At 45.6% G+C, this 26261-nt stretch overlaps 1 protein-coding gene across 1 annotated transcript in view; it reads right to left on the bottom strand.

Moving 5' to 3' along the window:
- Positions 1 to 26261, bottom strand: part of LOC308127512 (beta-1,3-galactosyltransferase 1-like) — a 91008-nt gene that overhangs the window by 28410 nt on the left and 36337 nt on the right. Inside the window, exon 2 of the mRNA XM_080492606.1 lies at positions 21631 to 21685. The gene's annotated coding sequence lies outside the window, so the exon portion shown is untranslated. The remainder of the gene's footprint in view (positions 1 to 21630; positions 21686 to 26261) is intronic.

The raw sequence follows: 26261 nt of genomic DNA, 5'->3' as shown, positions 1-26261 counted from the left end.
CAGTGATTACGGATCCTAATGTGGGAGCTATTAGCAGCGAATGTGCAATTAGATGCAATTACATGATAGAAATATGGCCGGCACTAAGAAGGATGTGCATTTTCCACCTGTCGTCACAGTAAGACACGTCTGGCGTTTCCTGGCCGCCGCCGCTCCGGCCGGGGCGGAGAGCGCCATTTGGCCCCGGCGAGCGTCGGCTTGTTAAACGTCTGGACGGCTTCTCCTGCCATTCAACTCTTTTCTGCAGAACGAGGCCGTTAATGAAATGGATATTATTTTAAAAGGATTCCTTTCGGCCTCGATGGCTCCCTTCGGGTTTTATTTCCGTCCAGCAACAATGAGATTAATGCAACACAATGAAGAAAACTTGGGCGGCGAGAGGAAGAACCAGTGAAGGTGAAGATGAAGGTGTGCCTGCTGCAAGTTTGACTGGATAGTTGGTTTTTAGGAAACCGTTCTCCGGAGCAAGAGGACACGACTCCTAAACTTTCTGCATGTTTTGATGTGCTTTTAGCGCAGCGCTCACATTTTCATCAGCCTCCCATCGGCTTTAACGGGAAAATATTTTCTGTAATTTTTGCGGAAACTGCTGAATCGTTAAAGAAAGTCCCAAACTTCTCGTACGGCTCGAAGTGATTTTTGTGTACGTGCTCGAAAATCTGGCAGACGAAGACTAGGATGGTAATCCTGGCGCCGTGCCTCTTAAAGAGACAGGCACACAGATTGAAGGGGCGCGGCAAGAGAAACTTTATGGTTTCAATCATATTTTCAGACTTTCTACCAAATCCTAGCTCTTAAAAAGTATTTCAGTCTTGTAAATAAAGAGAAAACAATTTATGATAATAACAGTATTTAACCCTTTCTATGCCACTTTAGTCTCGTTCTAGTTGAAGCGAAGTGGAAGGGCAGCGAAGTGCAGCGGGTCACATGTGAATGTAAAAGAACAAATAAAAGCGAGCGCTGCAGCCGCTTTATCAATATTTACCTCTTCCAGTTTGATCTCGGCCCCGATTCCCGGCTCGCCTCCGAGCTTAATGAGATTTGTTCTGCTGATTCTTCGTCTTCTCGCCGATGACCAGGAGCGAGAGAGAACGGGGGCCCGCGTCTGAACCGAGGCGCCATAATGAGCCCAATTTCACGGGCGGCGCTGTCGGAGTGCGTAATGCCCCGTCAGTAACCTGCTGTGTAGTAATGAGTGTGAGGCTCTCTAATGCCGCTTCCTCGCACTGATTTGCACACAAACAACAGCCGCGTTCTTCTTTTTCTTTTTTTTTTTCAAAAAGAAAACATTTTTTAGCCCCGATACACTAATAGCCAATTATTTGGAGCTGCTGAGAGTTCCAGCCGCAAACAGCCGGCGGACTTCGCCCGGCCAACTGTGTTGCTTCAGAGGCGGAGACGATGAGCTTCATCTCCAGCGGCCCGGCTGGCGTTTACAGGATCCAATAATGGAGGAAACGCCGTTTCTCCGTCCTTCAAACGGAAGGAAACTTTCATCCTGGCTCATCCCTGGAAGTTTCTTAATATCCGCAGTGCTCTGTTTTCCTGAAAAAAGGCCTGGTTGACGTGGACGCGCCCGCCGTCACCACCCGCCACTGAAATCCAATAATGCTGAAAGTGTTTGAGGTCAGAGGAAACAAGCCGGGTTCAAAAATACTGTATATTATCAGCTGGAAGGTGGAGAAGTGAAGGAAAAACTCTTTTCACACTGAGGGGATAAATCCATCGAGCCAGACTCAAACACACGGCTGCAAATCAAACGCGCAGTTTTCACAACGATTCCAAGTGAAAACGCAGCGTTTAGCATGTTGGTCAACGAGTCGGTGCTGTTGGTCGTTTTTGTAATGAAACCACACACACACACACACACACACACACACACACACACACACACACACACACACACACACACACACACACACACACACACACACACACACACACACACACACACACACACACACACACACACACACACACACACACACACACACACACACACACACACACACACACACACACACACACACACACACACACACGCAGCAGAGAACGATACGCTATAAACACTAACAATGGGAGAACACCGACATTCTAGTTGACAGACCACCAAGTTGGATTGTTATCACGGTGACTGTCAAAATAAAAGTACCACGTCCAGGAGAATATGGACGGGGAGTCAACGGAGGAAACTGATTGGCTCCACTGAGCATGTGCAGAACAAGTAATTATTATAACCGTGGTGCGCATGCCAAGTAGCAGCGTTTCCGAAAACTTGTGTTTCCCCCCGTTTCCATGGAGACGGAGATGGAGCATTTTCAAATAGATGCATTTTCCTTCCTGATTGTTTTCAAAAAGTTTGACTGTTTTCCTCCAGTTTCCACAACAACAGAGTCAGAGCGTTGCAGTTTGTGTATCCACGCAATTTAAACACACATCATCCATAGTTTGTGCGATTTTCACGTTTCTGCATGAACGTATAAGTTCCTCCACATTAAAGCGAGATAGTTGCTCATGAGCTTCGTGATGTAAACTCGCTCTTGACTGTGAGTAGCCTAGCAACATGAAAACAAGTCCCTCATTTAACTTCCACCTTTATTTCCCTTTCACATTTATATGCAAAACAGACGGCGACACATTCAACAGAAACGTTACATTTCTTTTCATATCAATTTTAATCGCACGCCGGCCGTTTCGCCTCGGCTGTAACTACTGACTGATTCTGAGGCCTCGACAGTAACTGCCGCACGCATATATTCCTCTGCGGTGCAAATTTATAATTCATTGCAGTATTTTTTTATTTGCATATTTTACCATAAAAGAAAAAAGTTGGAGCCTTTGTCCTGAGTACTGGAGGAGAGCCGACTGCTGTGTGTTTGTGCTCCGACCGGAGAACAAATGCAGCCGATTCCTGGAGTGACTCTTCATCGGCTCGCCGCAGCTTTTCATTTTAGTTTCTTATTTATTGGTGAATCTGTGGCACAGAGCATATAATGAACAAGCTACAGCAACAACTCACCTCCAAATGGGTTTTGCTTGTTGCCTATTTGGTTTCAAACCGTTGATCAAACACGAGCCGCGTGTGAAAACACGGATAAACGATTGTTCAGCCACTGGGGATACTGGGAAAGAGATGCGGCTGATTAATAACTACCAGATAAAGACGATTCGTCTGCGTCCAGAATGTCTGGAACAAAATGTCCTCGAGCAGGAAGAGGTACCTCGCCTGCGCTCAGAACCCCCGTGGTGGAACGTGAAGGAACGATCAATGATAATGAAGAGGCAACATGCTGGGACGGGACCTTCGTCCTGAACAATCCAGACGACCCACTGGGGGGCGCTAACGTGTGGTGAGCTCTAAAGACAAGCGTGAGCATCTCAAGTGGTTACCCTGAAACGCAGCGGCGGCTGGCCAGTAGGGGGCGCCAGGATGCCCTGGGAGCAAGAAGTAGAAAAGAAGAAAGAATAAACTGCAATCCTGTCGAGGTATATTTATACCAACAAACTAACAATATGGGCCTGAAGTGTGTTCGCTTCAGTTTCTACAGATAATCTTCAATTAAAGGGGATTTCTTGAGTTCTCTCTCTCTAGTAGTGTGTGTGTGAGCAGCAGGGGGCGCTGCAGATCTCACTTAGTTTCACCAGTTATTGACCAACAATATTAGTGACTGACGTAAAATTAAACGCCTGTTTATAAATGCTCATATTCATTCATGACTGAAAATCTAAGAGCTTAAAAAAAAAGCACACACTTTATTTTGTGTTTTCTGAGGCCCAATTTTGAAATACTTTGAAAGGTGGATTGATGTGTTGTTTGAAAGTATACGTGATCCTAAACTTTTAAGTAAAACCCCATTTTGAATGGCAGAGACTGCAGCTTCACCTGCATCCAGAACAGGTGTGATGAATAACTCATGGAAACAAAACAGAAATCGTTGGAATCTTCAGGATCTAAAAGTCGCCGCCAGAACGAGATTTGACTTCTGGAGACGAAGAGACAAATAAATACCGACTCTGATTTTAGAGCTTCAAATAAGAAAACAGAAGAGTGTTTTTGTCAGACTGACGGGTGATATGTGGCGTGCCTGGCTCATTAGCGGCGGCGCGTGGCGTCTGGCTGGTCTTTGAACGCGCGGCTGCGGCGCAGTTTGGACATATTGGAGTCATCAAAGAGAATGAGAGAGAGGCTGAGAGGGACGGTACGTCACACCCAGGTGACAACGCCACACACACACACACACACACACACACACACACACACACACACACACACACACACACACACACACACACACACACACACACACACACACACACACACACACACACACACACACACACACACACACACACACACACACACACACACACACACACACACACACACACACACACACACACACACACACACACACACACACACACACACAGCTGCCATCAAAGAGCTCGTATGTGTCTGGAGGAAAGATTTCTGACATTTTGCATGTGTTTTGTTTTTTTGTTTTTTCCCCTCACCTGTCAGCGCTCGGCAGCAGAGTGGATTTTTTTCCGGTGATTGTGAACTTTTGGCTAAACGAGAAGTGTCAGTGGCAGAAACCAACATGAAGCACAGCAATAGTAGCGCACACACACACACACACACACACACACGCACACACACACGCACACGCACACGCACACGCACACGCACACGCACACGCACACGCACTCGCACACAGCAAGTCGTGGCAGTTCCTCCTGCTTATCTCCGCCTGCGGTTTGACAGCAGGAGTGAGGACGATTCCCAGGATTGAGCGACAGCCGCGATTCCTCTGAAGCCGTTTGTCTGATTCGAAGTGACACGGGTTGTAACTGCCTGAGAGACGGCGGCGACTCGCAACAGAAACTGAAAACTGAGATTTTCTACTTGCTCGCATGTAATGTCCCCTTTGACTGAGAATATACAAATAATCTAAAATGGCCCATATTGTGTAAAATTGACTTTACTACAGTTTTCTGTCCCTCGAGGCTGCGTACGAGGCCCTAGAAGTGACTACGGTCTGTCATTTTTAGTGAACGTGTGCTCATACAGGCGATTCAGAGATTCTCCCTTAATGACATCATGCAGGGAAAACAGACCCAGCTCATTAACATTTAAAGTTACAAACGCAGTAATAGCCTGTTCTCAGTAGAGCTCACTAGAGGGACTTTTAGACTGGATCAAACACAGCACCTTGGGAAAATAGTCTTTTATTATAATGTCGTTGGACATCTGATATTTATGTGAAATTGTTGAACAAACTGTACAATATGGGACTTTTAAAATCAGAATTGGAACATGCAAACTTTCTACCTCGCCACTGCGACCATCTCGTGCAGTTTTTGCAATTTTCTATCAAAAAAAACCAAACAAAACAAACAAACTGCAGCCACATGTCAAAGCACATCATCCAGAAGAGCTCAATCATGGATTCTGTTCTCGGAGGAAATGTGCAGCATGAATATGAGGAACGGTCCCAGTGTGCTTCTGCATCAGTGAAAATAAACAACAACAAATCGAACAAAAACCACAAACCAGACTGGAGGCAGAAGAAGTTAATGGCAAGAAAATATCAAACCAGAGGGAAGATCCAGGCTGGATTAGTGTGTCAGCAGGGATTGAGAAGCAGACGAAGGACTGCAACTGTGTGTGACCTCAGCCAATCAGAATTCATGGAGTAAAGCCAGAGTCCCCTGTGACTCCCGGTGCGTCTCTGATCCCCCCGGTGCCGAGTCCCCCCACCCCCCGCATGTCAGTGTTCAGAAAAACAAACCGCAGCTCCCGACCTCAACTCGCTCACACAAAAAGGCGTCTCGGGTTTTCTTGCCAAGTTTCCCCCGCCGTGTGGGTGCAGGAAAACACGACGCAGCGAGAGGCGGCGAGCGGGTGCAGCCTCGTTATGATCCCAGCGGCGTGCACAACGGCGGCTCACCCATTAGCGGGGGCCACCGTTGAAATCCGACGTGGTCTCGGAGCAATTTGTACCGGCTCCGTTCCGTCCGACTAGGACAATCGGCAGAATCGTTAAGGAGCAGGCGGCGTGACCCCGCCGGCGTCTTGTTTCAGCTTTGGGCCAGCCGAGACGGAGAACGACCGATAACGATCCCTACAGCATCGTGCAAAATGTATATCACAACTGCTTTTATTATCAGGAGCAGATAGTGAATCTGAAATATGAGCCAATTCAGATTGGGATGCCAAGAAGTTGGGACGGCAAGACGTTATTCTACATGAGTGACAGACTGAAGCATCTTTACTACCAGTAGTGCCATGTAAACACGTACAAGATATACGTATCAACACATAGTCCAAACTTTTAGAAGTCGTTCTTTCAGTGTTATTCAAATTGAAGCAGTTCAAGTCAAAACCATAAATCATTGACTCCCTTTATGATGTAATAAAATTAATACTATATTAGAAGAAAAATATTTTGCCTGCCCCGTAATGTAATATTTAAGGTTTCGGGCTCTAACATGCCCGTATCTGATTATACATGCCGTCGTTTGAAGTGTATGTGGAGTTTATATTGTGCAGGTTGTTCTGGAATATTCCAACCTTTCTGTAGGTCTGCGCGTTAGCACCCACACAGCAATCTGTTTCTGAAAAGGTCCTGTGAAAATGTCTCCATCCAGCGAGCTGTTGTTTTGCATGCTAAAAACTTGTTATTTCATCAAAGTCTGACCTTTTTTTTTTCTCTCTCTCTCTTTCTTCCTCACTTCCTACACGATTCCTCCTCCACCCTGGTGGTGATCAACACTCCCGTCCTCTCAAATCTCCGATTCGGTTAAACTGTCTGGCACCTGCAGCTCGAACCCGAGTCGCAGGTCTGTTGCTGAGCAGCAGCTGCTTCTATTAAAAACTCACAAGAAGCGCCGGCCCTCTTCTTCCTCAACCTGCAGAGTCTCAGCAAACCACCTGTTAATGAACCTTCACCACCTCGACTTAAAGGTCCTAAATATCACATTTGAAAGTGGAAAAGACGACGACGCTTTAAGAGCAGACCTTGAAAAGGTAAAATAGGGAAAAGATGTAACTGCCATCATTAGCAATCACTTCTTCAGCCACAGAATTCACAAAGTGAGCTGCTACATTGGCATTTTTACTAGATTTGAGCTTCGGCGTGACGCTGTGAAAAAAAGGCCTGCAGCTTTTTATAGCGGGAAACCAATGAGTTCCTCCATAGTAGCATTTCTGATTTATTGTCACAAAAAGATGTGTCTTCGCTGGAAGGTTCCAAATGTCCTGATAAGATGCCAAATCAGTCAAAAACCAGTGTTTTTACACATAATAAACCCATCTCCAGCTTTGAATAAAAAGCAGTGCGTCGTCGACGAAGAGGATGGGCGACACTCGCCCTCAAGAAGAATTAATTACTCTTCCAATGCTCATCAGCTCCCGTCTCATTATGAGCGTCTACCAACATGTACAGCGCTACACGCTACCGAGTGTGTCCTGCAGAGCCGGCGTTAAATTACACGGGCGTGGGAAGGCAAGCAGGTCATTACACTGTGAGGCAGATGATTTTCTGTTCTACTCAGCCCGGTCTTGTTTTACTCCCTCCTCTCATTTCATGCACAATAACCCTCCTAGATGAAGGGCTTACAGCAGCAGCGATACAACGCATCGACTATTCCTGAATATTTCATGGCAATTCTATATTAAATTTTTAATTACATTTTAAATGGGCTGATATTTCCAGATTCTTTTCACCCGCACAGATCTGACGATCCTAATATGATCAGTGATTCGAATTTATCCGATATTATATTTCTGCAAACATCTTTTTAACCAGAAGCCTTTCGGCAGATTTGTTCTCGACGACAGATTTAAACACATGTTTGCGCTGCTTTCAGGCTGTTGTCTGAGTTCAAAGATGTGCCAAAGGATTTTATTTTTTTTTCTCGGTTAGCAAGAGAAACTAACCGAGTGGGTGTTAATTATGTTAAAGTGTCTAAATGCTTTGCCTCGGAAGATGAGACGCTCGTTAGAATCTGCTAAATTCCAGGACGCGTCAAGAAAAACAACCGACGACGGGAGGGAGGGTAAATATTTTGTTATCGCCTTCCCTCACAGCTCCGTCCTGCAGCTGATCGCTATCGCACCTCCAACAAAGATCCTCTGCAAACATCCCGCGTTCGGCCCGAGGCCTGGCGGTATCGCCGGCGCTCGCACACACGCCCGCTGTCCAGATACGAGACGCACACGCACACAGCCGCAGTCCGCCTCCAGGTCACTCACCTTCAGATTTCATAAGCTTTATCTGGCCGGTGTGGCGACAAAAAAGCTAAATTAAAGTTGGGAGAACCGACGGCTTCAGGAGTTCTCCTGCGAAACATTAAAAACGCCACATTTCAGAATTTGACTTCCTCACTAATGCGATGCTATTTTCTAGCATCTTCCACTTCCACATTGAATTTAATTTTATATTTATTACATTGGCCACATGAATCGGTTATATTCAATTGTATAAAAGGTGAAGATGAATACATGAGGAGAATAAAGGAACAAAAGAAACCTCAGATATGAAAAAAGTACCAGAATGGTTTAATGTAAGTTTACAGCCTCGTCGTGTCCCAAGAGATCTTCTGGTACATGAATCATTTTAATTTGTGTATTCAGCCGTTCTCACTTAAAACTGGTGTCAAATCAGAGCCGGCGCCGATGTAATCCGTGTCTCCTTTAATTACTCAAACGCAGTTTCCCGTTTATAAACCCTTGATAACCTCATAACGGAGGTGAACAGAGGCTATTTGGAGCCGCTGAATCTGGTACTTTTCTCATTTGAAACCTGTTGTAATCCTGTCAGTCATGACCTTCTCAATTCTCCGTGCCATTTTCCAGCGTTCACTTTTTGTTGCCGGATCGTTTCATCATCATTTCAGAGCCGCGGTGTGTCGAAGAAAACTTAACGACACGTCTGGGGCTGTTCAGGCTGAGGCCAGTTAGAGTCAATCACACCAAATATTAATCAAACGTTGCAGTTGGACCATGGACAAGGTGAGGTAGCACCTATTCTGCCTATTGGAGACGTCTTTGTTGGCACATTTGTTTTTGTTGATAAATAAGAGGTTGACATGCAGCCTCTGGTCTATGGTACTGGTGACGTCTTTACCTCTGACGTTTACGGCACCAACAAGAAAAAGATGTATTTGTAGTAATGGGAGGCTTGTTTTGAATACGCTTTAACGCTTGTGTCACTCTGTTGCCTTTGGTACTGGAGACGATGATCGCCTCAGAAAATGAGACGCTTTACTGCAGACGAACCACTGAATTGAAAGTGACAGAGGAAGTACTCTGTCTTGCTGTTTCTGTTGGAAACAAGGTAGTTTTGCTGCCTCTGGTATTGGGAACACCTTCGTCTCTGATGTGAAAAGAGGCTTTTACTGGTTTGGGGACAAAAGTTTGAGCCGCAGTAGCAGAATATACTTTGACACTTGTAACGGAAACAAGTTTGCTACCTTTGGTACTGAGGAATACTTGATGCAGCAATGGAAAGACATGACTATGGATATCAGGGTTTGTCCTGCTGCCTCTGGAAACAGAAACAACTTGATTGCCCTCAGTGACGGAGGCCTCTTTTTTCATCTCTTGTATATAACGTCAACACCACGACCTCTGACACTAGAGACAATGACTCAATGAAATATTGTCTGCCTCTGGTACTGGAGACTGTTTAATGCTTCTGGAACAGAAAGATGAACCACTTCTGGCACTGAAGGTTATTCTGCTGCCTTCTTTTTCCTCTTTTCCTTGAGGCCAACCAGTCGATTTGAGCAGACATGCTTACGGTCATGGAGTTCGTCTTGCTGACCCTGGTAATGGACGGTACTCTCTCTTTTGTTGTTTGTGTAAATAGATAAGGGGGTGCCCTTTTGGTACATGCTGCTTTTGGTCCTGAAGGCATTTAACTTTTCAAAAAGAGATTTTAATCATTTCAAACATATTGATTTCTAAAAAAAATTCTAGCTCCAGACAAGAGCGCCGTGCATCAGGATGTTCCTCTCAATGACATGACAATGGCTGTGGAGGATGGTGAGGCTATTAAGAGCCACAGACGAGATATGGAACGGCATCATTTGTTGTGTACAGCTATATGAAGAGCTGCGATACAGAGCTCGGTGACGAATGCCCGAGAGCTGAAGGTCGTCCGTGCACGCATCAATCACAATCGGTAGGAGTGAGAGCGAGCGGTGTGGAGGGAGGCGGAACAACAGTCTGAATCAAAGGGGAGGAAAAAAAAAAAAAGAGCGGATGTGGAGAGGTGGGGGACCTGCACTCCTCTCCCGCCTGCTTTGATTCTGGGTTTTGTCCTTGAGCTCTCTGCCAGCGCAGGAGTCCCCTGGTAGCTTACTGCAGGAAACAAGAAGCCGGGAAGCGACACCGAGCATCCGCCAACCGCGCGCTGGGAGAATCGCTGCATTAATAACAGGTGGAAGTCGTGTCCTGCAACTGACTCGGTGGCGTTCCTGTGCTGGCAGCCTGCACCCGGGCCTGAAACAACTGACTTATCTGATCTCGCTCGTCTGTGGATGTAGGAAATGATAAGTTTTGTGGGATAAAGTTTTGAAGCTGCCACGGGAATCTGCACACATGCAGCTTTTGGCTGCGGCCCAAAACTAATTTTGGTTCTTTATCTTTTCTTTTTTTTCCAATTTATTTTTCGTTGTCGCATGGAAATACATAAAGCTCATCAACAAAGCTGCAGAGCTCAGCTCACACCTGCATCAATTACCAGCAGCGAGCATTTAACACTGCGCTGATGAGTGCTGCATTGTTTCACACATCCCCCGAGTGTGTGTGTGTGTGTGTGTGTGTGTGTGTGTGTGTGTGTGTGTGTGTGTGTGTGTGTGTGTGTGTGTGTGTGTGTGTGTGTGTGTGTGTGTGTGTGTGTGTGTGTGTGTGTGTGTGTGTGTGTGTTGGCATGCACGTGCACACGAGGACAAAAGCTGTAAAAATAAAAAGGCTTTGAAAGGAAAATCTGCCAACATGAGCAAGGTTATTCTCCTTTGTACGCCCTGTCAGGTGGAAACTTTTGTATTTGTAAAATGTCAACTTTTTTTTTTTTTCTCCACAAAGACACACTTTTCTCTTCCAGCTGAGCAGCTTGTGGTTTTGACTCAGCCAGCTGTGTCTGCGAGAACCGGGCTTATATAAACCTCCTCGCACTGCAGAGTCATCACACTTCACTCTGCGTCCAATCAGACGACTTTCTGAGAACGTCCACCCCAATGTGTTCGACCCGTCCGATCTAAGATGTTGCCGATTGCAAATCGATTGCACTTTCCATTTGCTGTGTAATACTGAGTTGCATGATGGGAAATGATCTGTGAAAAAGTCAAAGCTGTGGGAAAAAGAGAAAGATCTAAGAAAGAGTTCAGTTAATGCTTAAAACTTAACGTAAAGCTTTCGAATCGCATTGCAACATTAGTCTATTAACATAAACTCCTCCCAGTATTTTGAACACACTAGTACTATCATTGTACTGCAGAACCTTTGACAGCCTCTAAACTCTCCCTCTATATTACTAGAAGCTTATTTCATCTGTCCATCTGTATTTTGTCAGACTCCTCCGCTGAGATGAGGTTCTGTCTGCAGTGGCAGATTTCAGGAGCCTCTGTGGCTTTGTGATTGGATTTAGGTCAGGACTCATCACCGGCCACCTTAACCGTCCGTCTTTTCCCTTTGCTGCTGGATGCGAGGAGCTTTGCTGCTTTGCCCTGCAGGTGTTTCATCTCAAATGGAGTTTTCTGACATTACTGATGCAAAAGTGTCTTTTCTGTCCATGTTCTAGTGTTGATCTCATCCAACACCTCCAAAATCAGTCGCAGCCTCTGGTATCATAGGAAGCAAAAACTCAACACCTCCAGGAGCAAAATCCAAATATCTTTACAAAAAATACCTCTTCAGGATCAGAAAAACCTTCATCAGCAAACTTTAACAACATAAAAGATGTGTATCGTCGAGGAGGATGCAGAGTAGTTTCCAGAATCTGAACATATCCACCTTAAAAATGCTTCTTCATTCCACCAATTCCAGTACCAGAGGCAGATTACCCAATAAGGGGGTTAGATTAGGAGAAGAGGTTAAAACAGGAGGTTGTTGTTGTTAGAGAAGCAGCACAGTAGCTCCCAGTACCAGAGGCAGCCTTCAGGATCAGAGATACCGACAACAAAGAAGACTTAATTACTCTGGGTAATAAAAGAACCATTTATTTTTTTAAACAATCAGTAGTAGAAGCAGCCGCGAGTGCCAGGTGAAGCAAAGAAAAAGAAACAAAAAACCTGCTTTTGATGAAACATAAGGGATTTTGATCCAATATAAACTTTTTTCTCTTCAAAAACATTTGTATTTTGCCAACATCCGTGTCAACGTTACAGATATATTTGTAAAAACAAACAAACAAATGTCGGCGACATAATAGTGATCATTGTGATGCTTCCCTTCCCTCTACATCCTCCTCAAGCAAGGTGAGAAAACCGTCTGTCCTGCGTCCCCCTAAAGACCCCCCTCCCCCTCCCCCTTCGCCCCCCCACCCCCCGGGGGGGTTTAAGGTTGATCACAGGCCTCCTCCATCCCTCCATCCCTCCATCCCTCCATCCCTCCTCTATCTTTCCGGACAGGCTGAGTAATGAGCAGCAGGTCGGAGCCAAGTCATTTGGCCGTGTAATCCTTTTCATAATGCCCTCCTTCGGCTGGCCGGGGGTCATAAATAAACACACTCCAGACTGGGACTTGGCGTTGATGGTGAATTGGTGTTTCCTGTGGGGTGGGCTGGGGTAGGGGTGGGGGTGGGTGGGTGGGGGTTGCACACGGTGCAACTGCTTCACACACTTATTATGCTGAAGGTGTGACTGGTGGCAGAAGAGGACGTGAGGCGTCTGGGGGCTGTTATGTTGTCGCTGGACCTGGGATGATGGGGAGATGCACTTAGAAGCAAAACCCCCCTCCCCTCCCCTCCCCACTCTGCTGCTGATGTTCTCATTTTGTGTTTGCAAGTCGCCGCAAGGTCGGACTGGGCCTCGTTGCTCAGTGTCGGGACGGAGGACAGGAAGCAGGCAGGTAGACGGCGGCAGCGTGGAGGAGGAGGAGCTACCATTGTTTCTACCGCGGGGGAGGAGGAGGGGCGGGGGGGGGACCTGGACCCTCCAGGGATTCAAGCCCTTCCAGAGACCTTGAACTTCTCTTTTTAGAATAAACACCTTCCTGAACAGCAAGGACATGTTATAGAGAGGATGCTGCATGCTAAGCTAATAGCTAATCTTATCTACAAATCTCTGCTTTCCGAATGAACGGAAAATTCTAAGAGGAAACAGTCGCCACAATTAAAGTTGTTAAAAAAAAGACAGAAATGCACTAACAGGCTCCTATGTCCATTTTTTCTGTCCATGTCAAGGTAAGTCCTCTTTGTCCTCAGTAGTCTGTAACGCTCACATATCCTCCTGCCACCAGCAGGAACGCTTAAAACCATTTTCATATCATCAACCTTCAATTTGATCCAATGTCAAATGCAAATATGTCATAACGTTCATGTAATTTCCTGAAGAACACGTGGATGGTCCCGTACTGTCCAATTCCAATTAATCAAGCCTCATCGGATCAATTTAACCGACTTGGAAACATAATATCCTGATTGAACATGAATATAAATCTGTCTCTACCTGGTATGGTAAAGTCATACCCTGGCATGCATTAATTTCAATGCGCTTCTACAATCATGTTTATTGCGCAATAAAGCTGATCCCGCAATAAAGCTGATCCCGCAATAGTTGGGCAATTATTGTTAACTTTATATATTTATCTCCCTAAAAGGACATAACTAGCATTAGCATTCAGCGACAAGCGAGAGCCGCTCTCCTCCTCAGATGTTTCTGGTACGGCGTGGATGCAGACCGCTGCAGCCCACAGCTGTGCCCCAGCGCTGCCACTTTAAACTGAAATTAGCCCGAGAATCACTTTTACATAACACACCACCGACACAAAGTACTTAGTATGCGATGCAGCTCGCCGGGAGCCACCGGAGACGCTCCAAAGGCTACACTCCCACAGATAGCGGCGCGGAGAAAAGCTCCTGTGTCAGAGTGCTCAATGTCCAGAAAAATTGTTTCTGGACAGAACTTGGAAAGTTTCTGTCTTTTCTAGCGAAGCGGCAGTGATCAGGAATCAAACTAGCACCCGGTGGGAGAGTGGGTCTGCGGTTGGTTTTCGCCTTCTTATCTCATTTCTGCGCCACTCTGCTTCAGTTCCTCGTCGAAGATGACAAATGGCCCCGTGCGGCTCGATATATATATATATATATATATTTATATATATATTTATACGGCCATCGAGAACTCTCCCTTTTCAAGCATGTTTTTTCAGGGGAGGGCCTATTCATCTGCACAGAGTTCAGCCTTATCAAAGTCACGCACGGTTAAGAGCATACGCAATCGCTCGCTGAATGCACAAAAGATTGGAGGATTTGGGGAAGAAGAAAGCGCCGCTCGGCTCATTTCCATCATCAAACATGGCTGTTCAAAGGGACGGGAAATGGAAATCGCCTCCAGGAAATAGAAAGTGGTCAAAGCACAAGTGCGCGAAAGGAGGTTTACAATACAAGAGGGGGAGGCGATTGAAAACAAAAAAAAAAGCATATCTCGCTCTCTCTCTTTGGAGCAGCGTTTTCATTTCAAGGGCTTTCACCTTGATGAACACCGGAACAAGACGGAAAGCCGACAACAATGAAAAGTGAGGGAACGTGGCCTCGGCATCGAGTCTCCGAGTCTCCGGCACGCTCGTGTTTCGCTCAGCTGAAGTTCAAAAGGTCTTTTTACTTGACCCAAGTCACCAGGAACTGGACCAATGTCTTCCTCAAGGAGGAGCAGTCGACTTGACAGTGGCTGTTTGAGGAGAGGTCGAAGGGGGATCGACAGAATCATTAGGCGCCGTCCTCTGGGGACCTCGATAATCAATAAGCAATTTATTGTCTGGAGAGACGCTGTGGAAGAACCGTGACAGTGACGGACCAACAGCTCAACTTCTACGCTGGATTTAACACATTTCTATCACCTCCAACCAGCCTCGAGGGGTTGGCCATGCTTTCTAGATTTCCAGCCTCAGGTGGAATCTCAAAGCAACGGAATCAGGTCAGCTGGACTTGGCCATTCGTCTTGGAAGACATTAGGCTTCTTATCCAAGTGGCTTCTTGGATTAAAGGCCTTATCTTCATGAGGGATGTTTATGGGAGGCGATAGAGCATGTCTTTCATATCAGCCGAAGGCGCCGACAAAGCAGAATTGGTTCAAGTTATCAGTGACAGACGAAAACAAAACAACAACAACAAAAAACCTTTAAATTATCATGGAAGTGAAAAAGGGTCTTGGGAGGCGGCGTTCAACCCACCGACTTCAAAACAAAAACAAGTGGCGACCTTCGCTTCAGATGAAGCCTCCATTTGTCAATCCTCCGCTCAACTGGGTCTGCATTACATCTCGCCACCGAACATCAACACGCCGCAGCGAGCTCGGCCTTCAGCTGACTGTGCTCTGCCCTCTGGAGGGATTCAGGTTCAACACTGCGGCGATACGAACTTGGGAATCCAGTGATCTTATTGATATTTAGAGAATTTAATTTGTTTGACCTGCTCAGATGAGCTCCGATTAGTTGGCAGTGGAGCCTCACGCCTCTACAAGCCTGGTTCCACCCGCCCAGAGCTCGTCCTGATTAATCATCACACACACTTCTGATTCCAGCGTGTGTGTGTGTGTGTGTGTGTGTGTGTGTGTGTGTGTGTGTGTGTGTGTGTGTGTGTGTGTGTGTGTGTGTGTGTGTGTGTGTGTGTGTGTGTGTGTGTGTGTGTGTGTGTGTGTGTGTGTGTGTGTGTGTGTGTGTGTGTGTGTGTGTGTGTGTGTGTGTGTGTGTGTGTGTGTGTGTGAGTGGGCCAGCATTACAAGGAGTTTATAATATCTTTCCACTTTTTGACGCCCACATTTCTGAGCGCGTGGCGTCGAGGTCACGCGGACCGACGCTTCGTCTTTTGGTCGATGTAGAAAATGCAACAAAAAGTCATACAACCTGGTAAGATTGAGGCTTTCTGGCAGAAGCACACCTACGATCCGATCAGGGATAATCCTTAAGTCCAGTTTGTAAGAATGTTTGCTGGTTACCACGGCAACGCCATAGAAATCCAGTTGCTATTCAGTCCCGAAAGCCTTTTTGCTTTTATTTTGCAACATTTGAACACACGCGGAGTGACACAGAGTGACACGCAGAGTGACCACGGAGCTCGAAATCACACATCCGATTCAGTCCGATTTAAAAAACAAAACAAAAAAACAAACAAACAGTTGAAGCTTGAGTTCATCACCACAGTTTGAATAACCCGAGAGGTTTGCGTCGTGTCCTTCAGAAACGTCTCCCCAGATGTTTTCGTTTTCAATCGGGAGACTCTCGCCGCTCGCCACCCTTTCATTTAGTCTGACAAGTATAATCTTCCGAGATTGCCCGCTATCCCCGCTGCGGTGTTTGGAAAGCTTCTGAAAGACTCACTTCATTGATCTGAAGACACTTTAAGAGGCCTCATTGTTGTCGCCGTGCCGTAATCACAAATAGAGCGCCCGAAATGGAATAACGCCAAACCACGCCAGTCAGTGAGCAAGTCAGCCGTGCGACGAGGGCTTAATAGAGTTATCATTGCTTTGAGATCGCGCTGTGTGTGTGTGTGTGTGGGGGGGGGGGGGGGGGGGGGGGGGGGGGGCGGGGGGGGGGGGGGGTTACTGTAAATGAACCAGAAGTTCAAATACACAAAGAGACAAATTCTCTCTCCAGCGATAAATGGACGATCATTTCATCGGAGCCGGACGCCGGGACCTTGACTTAATAATCGGAGAACTTCTGCGACACAGCTGCATGTGCCATGGAAGTAGCACGGCGCTCCACAACACGGATTATTGCTGCACATACTGCAACGATGGTTTTAATTGAAGCTGTTCAGCGGCGTTACACCTTCTATGTTATGACAACCTATTTGACTGAAAAGAGCAAACTGAAGGCATAATGGACTTAATTGAACCATTTGCATGATTTATGACGGTACCACATGAAGGTCATGCTCAGCACATTGTGCACCAACACACGTTGCTCTATATCATAGACAATGGTGAGGATTGCTCTACAGCGGAAGGCTTTTACTTGTAGGGCGATGATATAATTACCTTTTAATGCAGCAGGATGCTTTGATCTGTATATTGCAATGACGCCATATAATTAATCATGTACATTTCTATTTTAGTGTGTGGAAACATCCTTACTGCCTCTTCTTCATGCATTTAGAGTAATACGCCCCCCCCCCCACACGCACACATACACACAGTCTTTCACCTCCCACTGCGGCACAATGGATTTCCCCCCATGGCCGGCGTTCAGGTTTACATTCCTAATGGCCCACCATAATTCACCAGAGATTGATCGGTGGAATTGACTAATGACTCACTGCAGCCAGGCGTTAATCCCACACGCCTTAAGCATTGTTCTTCCTGGTATAACTGAGCCGAACCCGGGCCAATGCCTCGCGCTCACTCTGGCCAAAGTAACAAACTGCGCCGTGCACTTCATCCCGCCACGGCGGCTCGGCGAAGGACGAAGGAGTCGGTGGGATAATGTATTCATAGAGGAAAGGGTGGAGGAATCGGTCTGGAGACGTGATGAAGCGCCTGCTGAGGTGACGTTAATAAATTATGATGGAGCTATGCAAATAGCGCTTGCAGCTGGATCTCTGTTCAATTAGCTCGACGCCGTGGCGCCAGCGGTGAGGCTGGTCGGAGCGAGCGACGAGTCCATCCATCACTGAAACTCACCCCGGCGCTACGTTCCCACATTATGATGAAATCAAAAGCAAGGGCTTCGAGCCGGGCGCAGATACAAACAAGAGATGAGCTTTTTTTTTTTTTTTTTAAATAGAACAGTGAGAAAACTGTTTTAAAGAGGTGAAAGAAGGAGCACAAGGAGAAGTTAGATGATCATTTGGAACTATGGACTGAACTCTCATACTATGGTGCCATTTTGGAGAATCAGCTTTTTTGATGTGTTTGTAGTTACTTTTAAAAAAACTATGACGGAAAAAATAACTGAGCGTCAAAGAATTGTTGATCTTACTGTTGCCTGTGGGGGGACTGTGTGGGAGAGAGCAATATCTTACAACACTATGGTCACAAAACTTTAATTTAAAAGTAAGGATTGCAATACACTTTGAGTAATGGAACCTGTCTAAGCCTCACATCGAGCTCAAGAGGGACATAAGGAAATATTTGGAACTATGGGGGACTGCACAGTGTATCATAAGGAACTGTTTTGTTTGTGATTTTGATGCGACAATGATGTTTTCTTCTTCAAGATACTTTGCACTCAGGACGGTCTTTATGCTTCCTTTAAGCAGGTCAATACACCAACAGCACTCTTGACACTGTGGGGGTGTCCAACACCACCCCTGGAATCTACACAGTTTCTTTTGACATTTCGTTGATCCTTTTCGATTGTATTTGATGCCTTTTTCTCATTTTCTGACTTAAATTAAACATAAATCAATCATCAGCCTGAAAGATAAAAATATCAGCGATCGCAGGAACGCACCCGCGACTTTGCCAACTGGATTTGTTTTGATTGAGATTATCGAGACGATTCCGACTCAAACATTTCACATTATGATGAAATCAAAAGCAAGAACTTTCAAGCTTGTAAACAAGACATAATGTGAAGGCGAGTGGGAAGATTTTTGAATTATTTTTTTCTTCTCCCAGATACTAATTAACAAGAAACATTCAGAAATCTGCTTCATATCCTATCACAGAATCCGTTTTAAGAGCAGAAGAGTCTTCAGACTTGTCAGGAAAAATTATCTCACGGCTTGATTGAATTTTTTAAGAGTTTCTTGTATAAAGTGCAGAAAAATGGACTTCGTTTCAACACGTTGTGCGGATTGAGGGCGACTCCCAGCGGTGCTGCCCCGAGCGCTTCAGAGAGGTTCTGAGATCCAGACGGTTCCTCCCCGACGGCCCGACGCCACATTCAGTCCCTCTCACTGAATATTTCACTCGGCGGGAAATCGGCGCGCGACTTCCAGCCAATCCTCGGCTGTGCCCGATCAGAGACACAAGAAATTGGCGGCGGTGCGTTCAGAAAGTGGGATTTCAGAGCTTCGGATGTTAGAATGGGTCTGGAAACACAATGAATCAAGCAACCGAGCCGCGCTTCATCACACTAAAACACTTTCCACGGCTTGGAAAATGGTAATTATATGCAGATTAGTAATACGATTCATGTATTAATTTGGCGCGCTGAGCCGTGATTAGGTAAGTGGGAGTAAGCCGCAGTCAGTAAAGCTAAAAACAGAGGAAGGGGAAGCAAAGAGCCGGCCAATTTTCTCTGGGTCACTCACTGCGAGAGGCGACCTTTAGGCTGACTACCTGCCTGTGGCGCCGAGGAAGCGCTCGCATGGAGGGGATCTGAACTTTAGCTGGCGAGCAGCATCTGACATATGTACGCTAACTGTTCTGCGTCTCCGCGGGCAGCAGCCGAGGCTGGCACGACGCCACCGCGAGCAGAAAGATACCGAGGAGGAGGAAACGCAAGGCCGACTTATGACTTACTAGAAAAAAAACGCATGTGTTTTCCTGAATCTCTCGTTTCCTTTGACCTTAAAGATTTGAGCGTTTGAGCAGTTCTGGCATCAGAAAGTCTTTAACATGATGAAGGTTTGGTAATTCTTGGTTCTTCAGATGATACTTGACTTTTAGCTTCAGCCTCCGCGTCGTGCGCATAATTAGAAAGAAGAAGAATTCTTCACTCTTACAGCTGCTTTAATCAAGTTGTTGATGTCATGCTGCATATTTAGCTGTGCTGCTCAGCCACTAGCGGAACAAATCGGAGCCGGGCCGGAGGCGGGGCACATGACCGGGTCCTTTAAACCCAAATAATAAAGCTCATCATAACAGCATTTTACAACATACACATCCCCTCAACAGTGGGGCTGACAAGCTTCAGCACCACGAAGAGCAACTGTGTCATTTTGAAGTCCATCAAACGGACGTGAAGTAGAACAAACCAAGAGAAGAACAGAAGCATCAGGCTCCACGGCCCCTAATAATAATAATGCAAATTCAATGCAGTTCAGCACCATGGACAGCGACCACGTCATTTTGACACCCACTTTAACTTTTTCAACTAATGAGGGCACAGCAGGCTACTCGCCTATATCAAGAGCTATAAAGTTTAGTAAAACTGGCACAGCGGCCCACATGTTCACCAACAAACACAATTTAAATATGAAGTACGAAAGGCCTACTCACCACTATTTGAAGGGCACACGACGAGCCTTGCGCTCCACGAACTCGTCTGTGATGCTCTGTATGTTCATTTTTTTTGCTCTCTCATTCTCTATGGACAACATAGCAAGTCCACCCAGTCTGACCCACTGGGCTCCCCAAGTGGGTCTTAATGAGTTTTAACTGCGCGGCGCTCAGAGGTCGCAGCGGCGACGGGAAGACTAAACCCTTAATTTTGTTCACGTAGAAGAGACGCAGCAAATAATTTACAGTAACTTAACAGTAGGACAGAAAGTGATTGTCCATTTCAAACAACAATCCAGATAAATTCAATGATTCATGAAATAAAAAGAAAACCTGATCGATGGAGAGAGGATGGCGGCTTCGTGAAGGGCTGGTAATTAAATTGATTGATCGGTAAGAAACCGCGGCATGGAAGAGAAGCGACGTAATGAGAAGAAGACGCAGCTGACAGAAGTTGTTTATGTGGATCAAAACAAATGAAGTGATGGAGCGTTCACACTTTTACTCAGATATTGATCATGTGGCTTCCTGAAGATTCAGTGGATCTGTGAGGACCAGGCATCGTGTTCAAACGCTTTCTCCACTTTTACAGTCGTTTCTGTGTTTACAAAAACAGCCTGAACCTTCAGTTCATTCTGCCTTTAGTTTGTTTTGAATTATTTTATTCTTCTTTCCTCCTTGAAGGTGTTATTCTTCTTCTTTATCACAAACATCCAAGAATGATGGAAGAACACCATCTAAATGTGTTTGAACATTTTTAGCCATGGCAGCTTTTTTTTTTATGTAATAAAACTCTTATGTCGATGATGTTACTGTATTCACACTTCCTTGTCCAACGTCTGAGATGTTCTCAATACTTGTAAAAACAGTGTGTTGGCTAAAATCTGGGTTTGAGCTTGATTTTGACCTTTAGGTTTGATAAATGGATTATTATGCCGTGAAGAGATAAAAGACATGGAAAGAAAGAAAAGGATCTAAACCACTGGGAAGTACCACACACCGCTGTTTCCCTTCAATAATTAATTTAGTAATTCCCTTTGAAGACAAAGAGAACACAGGAGAGTTAAAAAGCCAGCGAGGGCGATAAAGCTTCGGCTTCATTAACCGGCGAGATTGACGCGACGAAGCGTGGAGGCAACAATAACTTTTTTATTCCAGGCTTTTGTTTCGCCTGGCGCTGCCTTTCATGCTCATCTTCTGAGCGGCACGGTGCCGGAGCGCCGGAGCGTCGGAGCGTCGGCCTATTGAAGCGGGTTGAGGATTAATGAGCGGCGGGAAGTGGGCGTGGCTTACCCGACACAGCCGCCTCTCGTCCTGCGTCGCACGGCGCCGTCGTTTCACGCCATGTCTGGAAAAGAGGAAGAGACGGAGGAGTTGGAACAGCCAGCAAATTATTATTATTATTATTATTATTATAATACTTTCTTTCATCTTGCTCTGTTACCTGATACTAATTTTAAATACTTTTGCTGTTTTTTTCAACAAAAAAAGGTAATTCTCACAATCTAACCATTCTTTACTTTTTTTAAAAATTTGTTTTAAATTTTACGATTTTAACATTTCAACTAAATCTCATTTTAGCGGATCGAACACATTTGAGCTTATTTACCTTTTCTTTTTAATTAAACCAGTTTTGGCTGGATGGCAGTTGAAGCCCTGATTTTCCATTCACGCCACCTCACCTTTTCAAGTAGTTTTCTGGTGTTTTTAGAAGTTTCACATCTTTCGATAAAGCCTTGGTAAAAGTACAGAATACTGAAAAAGACCTTCCTGCTAAACTCTGAATGAGAGATCATAAAATCTTTGCGTGTGTCAACAGCGTCTCGGTTCCATCAAGTAAAATCCAGCGTGTGTTCATCAGTATGCTGCAGCCAGCAGGAGGAGAACGTGAGTCTATTGATGTCGCTCTTTCAGGAGAACTTATCATTCAAGACCCACTCACAGCCCACGAAAGGTCAAATGAAATTTGCGCGTATCAAATTGGGTTTTTCACTTGATTAATAAGGTCCTGCGGCAGGAATTCAAAACTATTTTTTTTTTTTCCAGGCAGGTTGAAGATCCGTCTGTCTCCATCAGAGCTGGGTGGCGTCGGAATAAAGACGCTCTTCCCTTGTAGCCTCGGGAGGAACAAGCAAAAGACGACAGCACAACCTGCCAACTTCGATTCTCACAAACACTCGGAGTTTAAAAGCAACGTGGCTCCTCAGCCGCTCGGCAGCGGCTCCCTGCAGCAAACACAAACGTGACAATGTTTTCAGGTGAAAAAGAAAAACTTGGTGGGACTTTCTGGAAACGGAGGAAATGCTGCTTCTCGTTCTCTGCTGCATGCGTGTGTGGTTTCACTACAAATACAAATAACAGCACCCACTAGTGGCCCAACATGCAATCTACATCATTAAGTATGGGGCGAAGGTTCTGTTTTGTCCACGTGTATTCATTGGTTTGTATGTATATATGTATGTATTTTATCCCCATCCGTCCACTCTCAGCCAATCACAGGCCAGCTCGCTCTAAGAATAGGAACCAACAGAACATCATCATTTAACCTAAAGATTACAACAACATGAAGCGTTTCAAACCACCGACAAACGATGGACATGGTGCGGTGGATCAAATAGCCTTGCAATCCGTTGGTTTCCATGGTGACAAATGTGGCGTTGACGAAGGCGTCCGCTCTACCGACTGCCCGTTGTAGGTTCCAGTATTTCTGTTGAATTAGCATCAACTATAAACATTAAACGCATGACTAATGGTTCCTGCCGAGGTCGTTCTGCCAGGATCCAGAGACGAAGAGAGACTTCTCCCCCTCATTAGCATAACCCCCCCCTCTCATCATGCTAATCAGCATAATGTGAAATATTGCCATCATTACGTTCGGTGGCTGCGACATAACAATACCACTTAATTATTCAACAAGCCGGAATAATGAAAGCTTCAGTTCGTTCTGCCAACAATCATTACGGTTTGGATCCGTCTCTTCTTCAGGAGGCGAGTTTACCTCCGCCTGGAAACCCGGTAAGAAAACCCATAAAACTCTTTTCTTAATTTGTTAATGTGCCAATTAAATCCAACCCAAGTTATTTTTCCATTTATCCTCAGAAGTCAAACCTTTTCACTGCTTAATGGTCGTGAATCTCCTGCTTGTAAAGTCTGTGGATGTTCTGGCATGTTCCACTGTGTGGAGAGAAAACATGCAAACTCGCACCATGTGGCCAAACTTCTTATCAACCTTGTCTGGACAAACTGTCTCTCGTTGTTATTCAGGGATTAACCCTTTTTTTTAATGTGAAAAAAAAAAGTCTATATTTCACTTGGAAAATTCCCCAAACTGGAAGTCCACACTAATGAGCCCCGCGAGTCCTCGGTACTTGAAGAAGAGCCGCCCGGGAGGATAACGTGGTAATTCCACTCTTTTATGCTTTAATATTAATTTCTTAGGTTTCGAGAAACGAATAACCTTTAAAAAGACGCCTTAATATCATCATTAAATATAAGGGATTTAATTATCTTTGAAATGATATTTCTATTGTTATTTTCATTGTACAGTTTGTACGACAATCCAGATCCTCCGGCTCCGATTCCAAACTGAAGCGTTTCGTTCAAACACAGATTATATCTGCGTTTCATATCTCCAGGTTGTGGAGGTCAAACTCATTATTGTGGAGAGACGGGGGCTTTAACTGAACCCGCAGATCCGCCGGCATCGCGGGGTCCCTGCGACCTTTCGGAGCGAGTTGCCAATCAAGAGACCGTCCTAATGGAGACGTACGAGGCGATTACATGATTGTGAGCCGTGGACCCGCGTGCAGCTTCGGATGGGCGATAAAGACATTCCTCTCATTATTTCACCGTGCTCCTCATGGATCTCCTTCTACAGCTTATCAGTGGAAAGCTGCTGTCAGTTCTGCACGACGACACAACAAATCAAAATCAAACCATGTGCTTGAAGCAGATTCGCAGCTTTACATAGGAAAACAACTGAAACCAACAAACAAGTGAATCCTGGCGTGCCCCGTTTAATAAAGGAGCAGGAAGACCTATACACTCTTATTACTATGTCATTTTGAGTCTTTACTATTCTCACACCATAACACACACACACACACACACACACACACACACACACACACACACACACACACACACACACACACACACACACACACACACACACACACACACACACACACACACACACACACACACACACACACACACACACACACACACACACACACACACACACACACACACACACACACACACACACACACACACACACACACACACACACACACACACACACACACAATGCCTGATGAGTGGAATATTACTCCATGACTCCTCACTGATTCATTCCTCTTTAGCTCAAACTCAAAAAAGTTCCACATCCAAATCAGGTGACCGGCGTCAGAATCAGAACACATCCTAACACAGGGGTCCTCAAAGTTTTCAGAGCTGAGGGCCAATTTAGGAACCCAACACTGGACCGATGGCTGCCGGAGGGGAAAAAAATTTATACTATTAATGACCAGGCTGCAGCTCTATGAATTACATGTATTGGCCTGCATTCAGTAATCTGCAATAAACACATTTTAATTAATAAATGAGGCTAAACCTGCAAAACTGGAGACGCGTCGTAATGCACACAAAATCCAAAATGCCCTCTTCTGCCCTCTATAGTCACATTTGCGGTATAACAGTCGGGTGCCAGGGTGGAGGAATTCTAAAGCTCCGGCTCGGCTTCGAGGTTTGGATGGACAAAGGTGTAGAAAATGATGATGTCGGAAACGGAGATTCATCCCTTCAAAGCAATGCACAGTTAAAACTAATAAATATAAAAATTGCGGGCCGCCATCAGCCTGCATGTTGAGAAGCTCCACCCTGAAGGTAACTGGACAAACCAACTGTCCTCCATCGTCAAGTCACGACTGTCGCTGCTTAAGGTTTGCTTGTTTTTAGAGCAGTTTTGCGTCTTCAGGCTGTGAAAAAAAAATTTTGTTGATGAAAATAATTACAAAATCTGGAAGTCTTCTTGGCACTGTGACAATCTGAAGTTGTGCTTGGCGCCGCTCACTGGAGCAAATACCTTCATGCGAGCAGATTCCCAACAGCGCCAGTAAAATAATTAGGATTCTGCTTGGAGGCGCCTCGAAGACTCCCTGTCAACTGCTGTTAGCGTTATCGACGAGAGCATCTGATCACACGCGCCAGATATGGAAACAACCTTTGATTTTCTTTTTTTTTCCCGCTTCCCTTTTTCTAAAAAGACTATTTCGATCATTTTGCAGGTGCTTCACGCTCCGCTGGCGCCCGAAGCGCCCGCTCTGCCCACACTGCTGCTCGCTGTGCCAAGGGGACGGTAACATCCAAGGTCACACTCCGCTTTCCTGCTCACTGGTTTCAGCTCAAATTGAGAAACTGCCACATACCCAGACCACATCCTCCCATCCGTGCTTCCAGCTCTGCTCATACCTCCATCACGTTTCTGTCTCAAGGTGTTTGAGGTATTCCAGGGACGCTGAGCCCGACGCGCTCTGATGTGCTTTGTTTGTGGTCCGAGACCAGACCAACCCACCGCAGCGTGTTGTGATTGGTAGATAATGCACTCAATAAACATGACCTTTACTCAACTATCCTTGGATGTTGACTTTCTCAAGAAGTGTTTCAAAAGCCCGGCGGCCGGCCGAGCCCAGATCGACCTCCTGCTGAATCAAAGACGGCAGGAGTCTTTCAAATAAACACAGCTCTGGCAAGTTTCTGCAAACTGTGAGAGACGGACACTGATGATAGCTAGCAATTGAGCAGAACTGCTGTCCTCTCTGAATTATAGCATTTATGCCTTCAGAGATAAGGGAAATAGCGTACGACTAATGGCGCAAGTTATACACTGTCACTTTATCTTGTCAGCTACTCGTTACTGC

Source organism: Lipophrys pholis, assembly GCF_963383615.2.
Source record: "Lipophrys pholis genome assembly, chromosome: 23".
NCBI lineage: Eukaryota > Metazoa > Chordata > Actinopteri > Blenniiformes > Blenniidae > Lipophrys > Lipophrys pholis.
The sequence above is the reverse complement of the archived record's forward strand: the minus strand, read 5'-3'. Positions and strand labels throughout refer to the sequence as shown.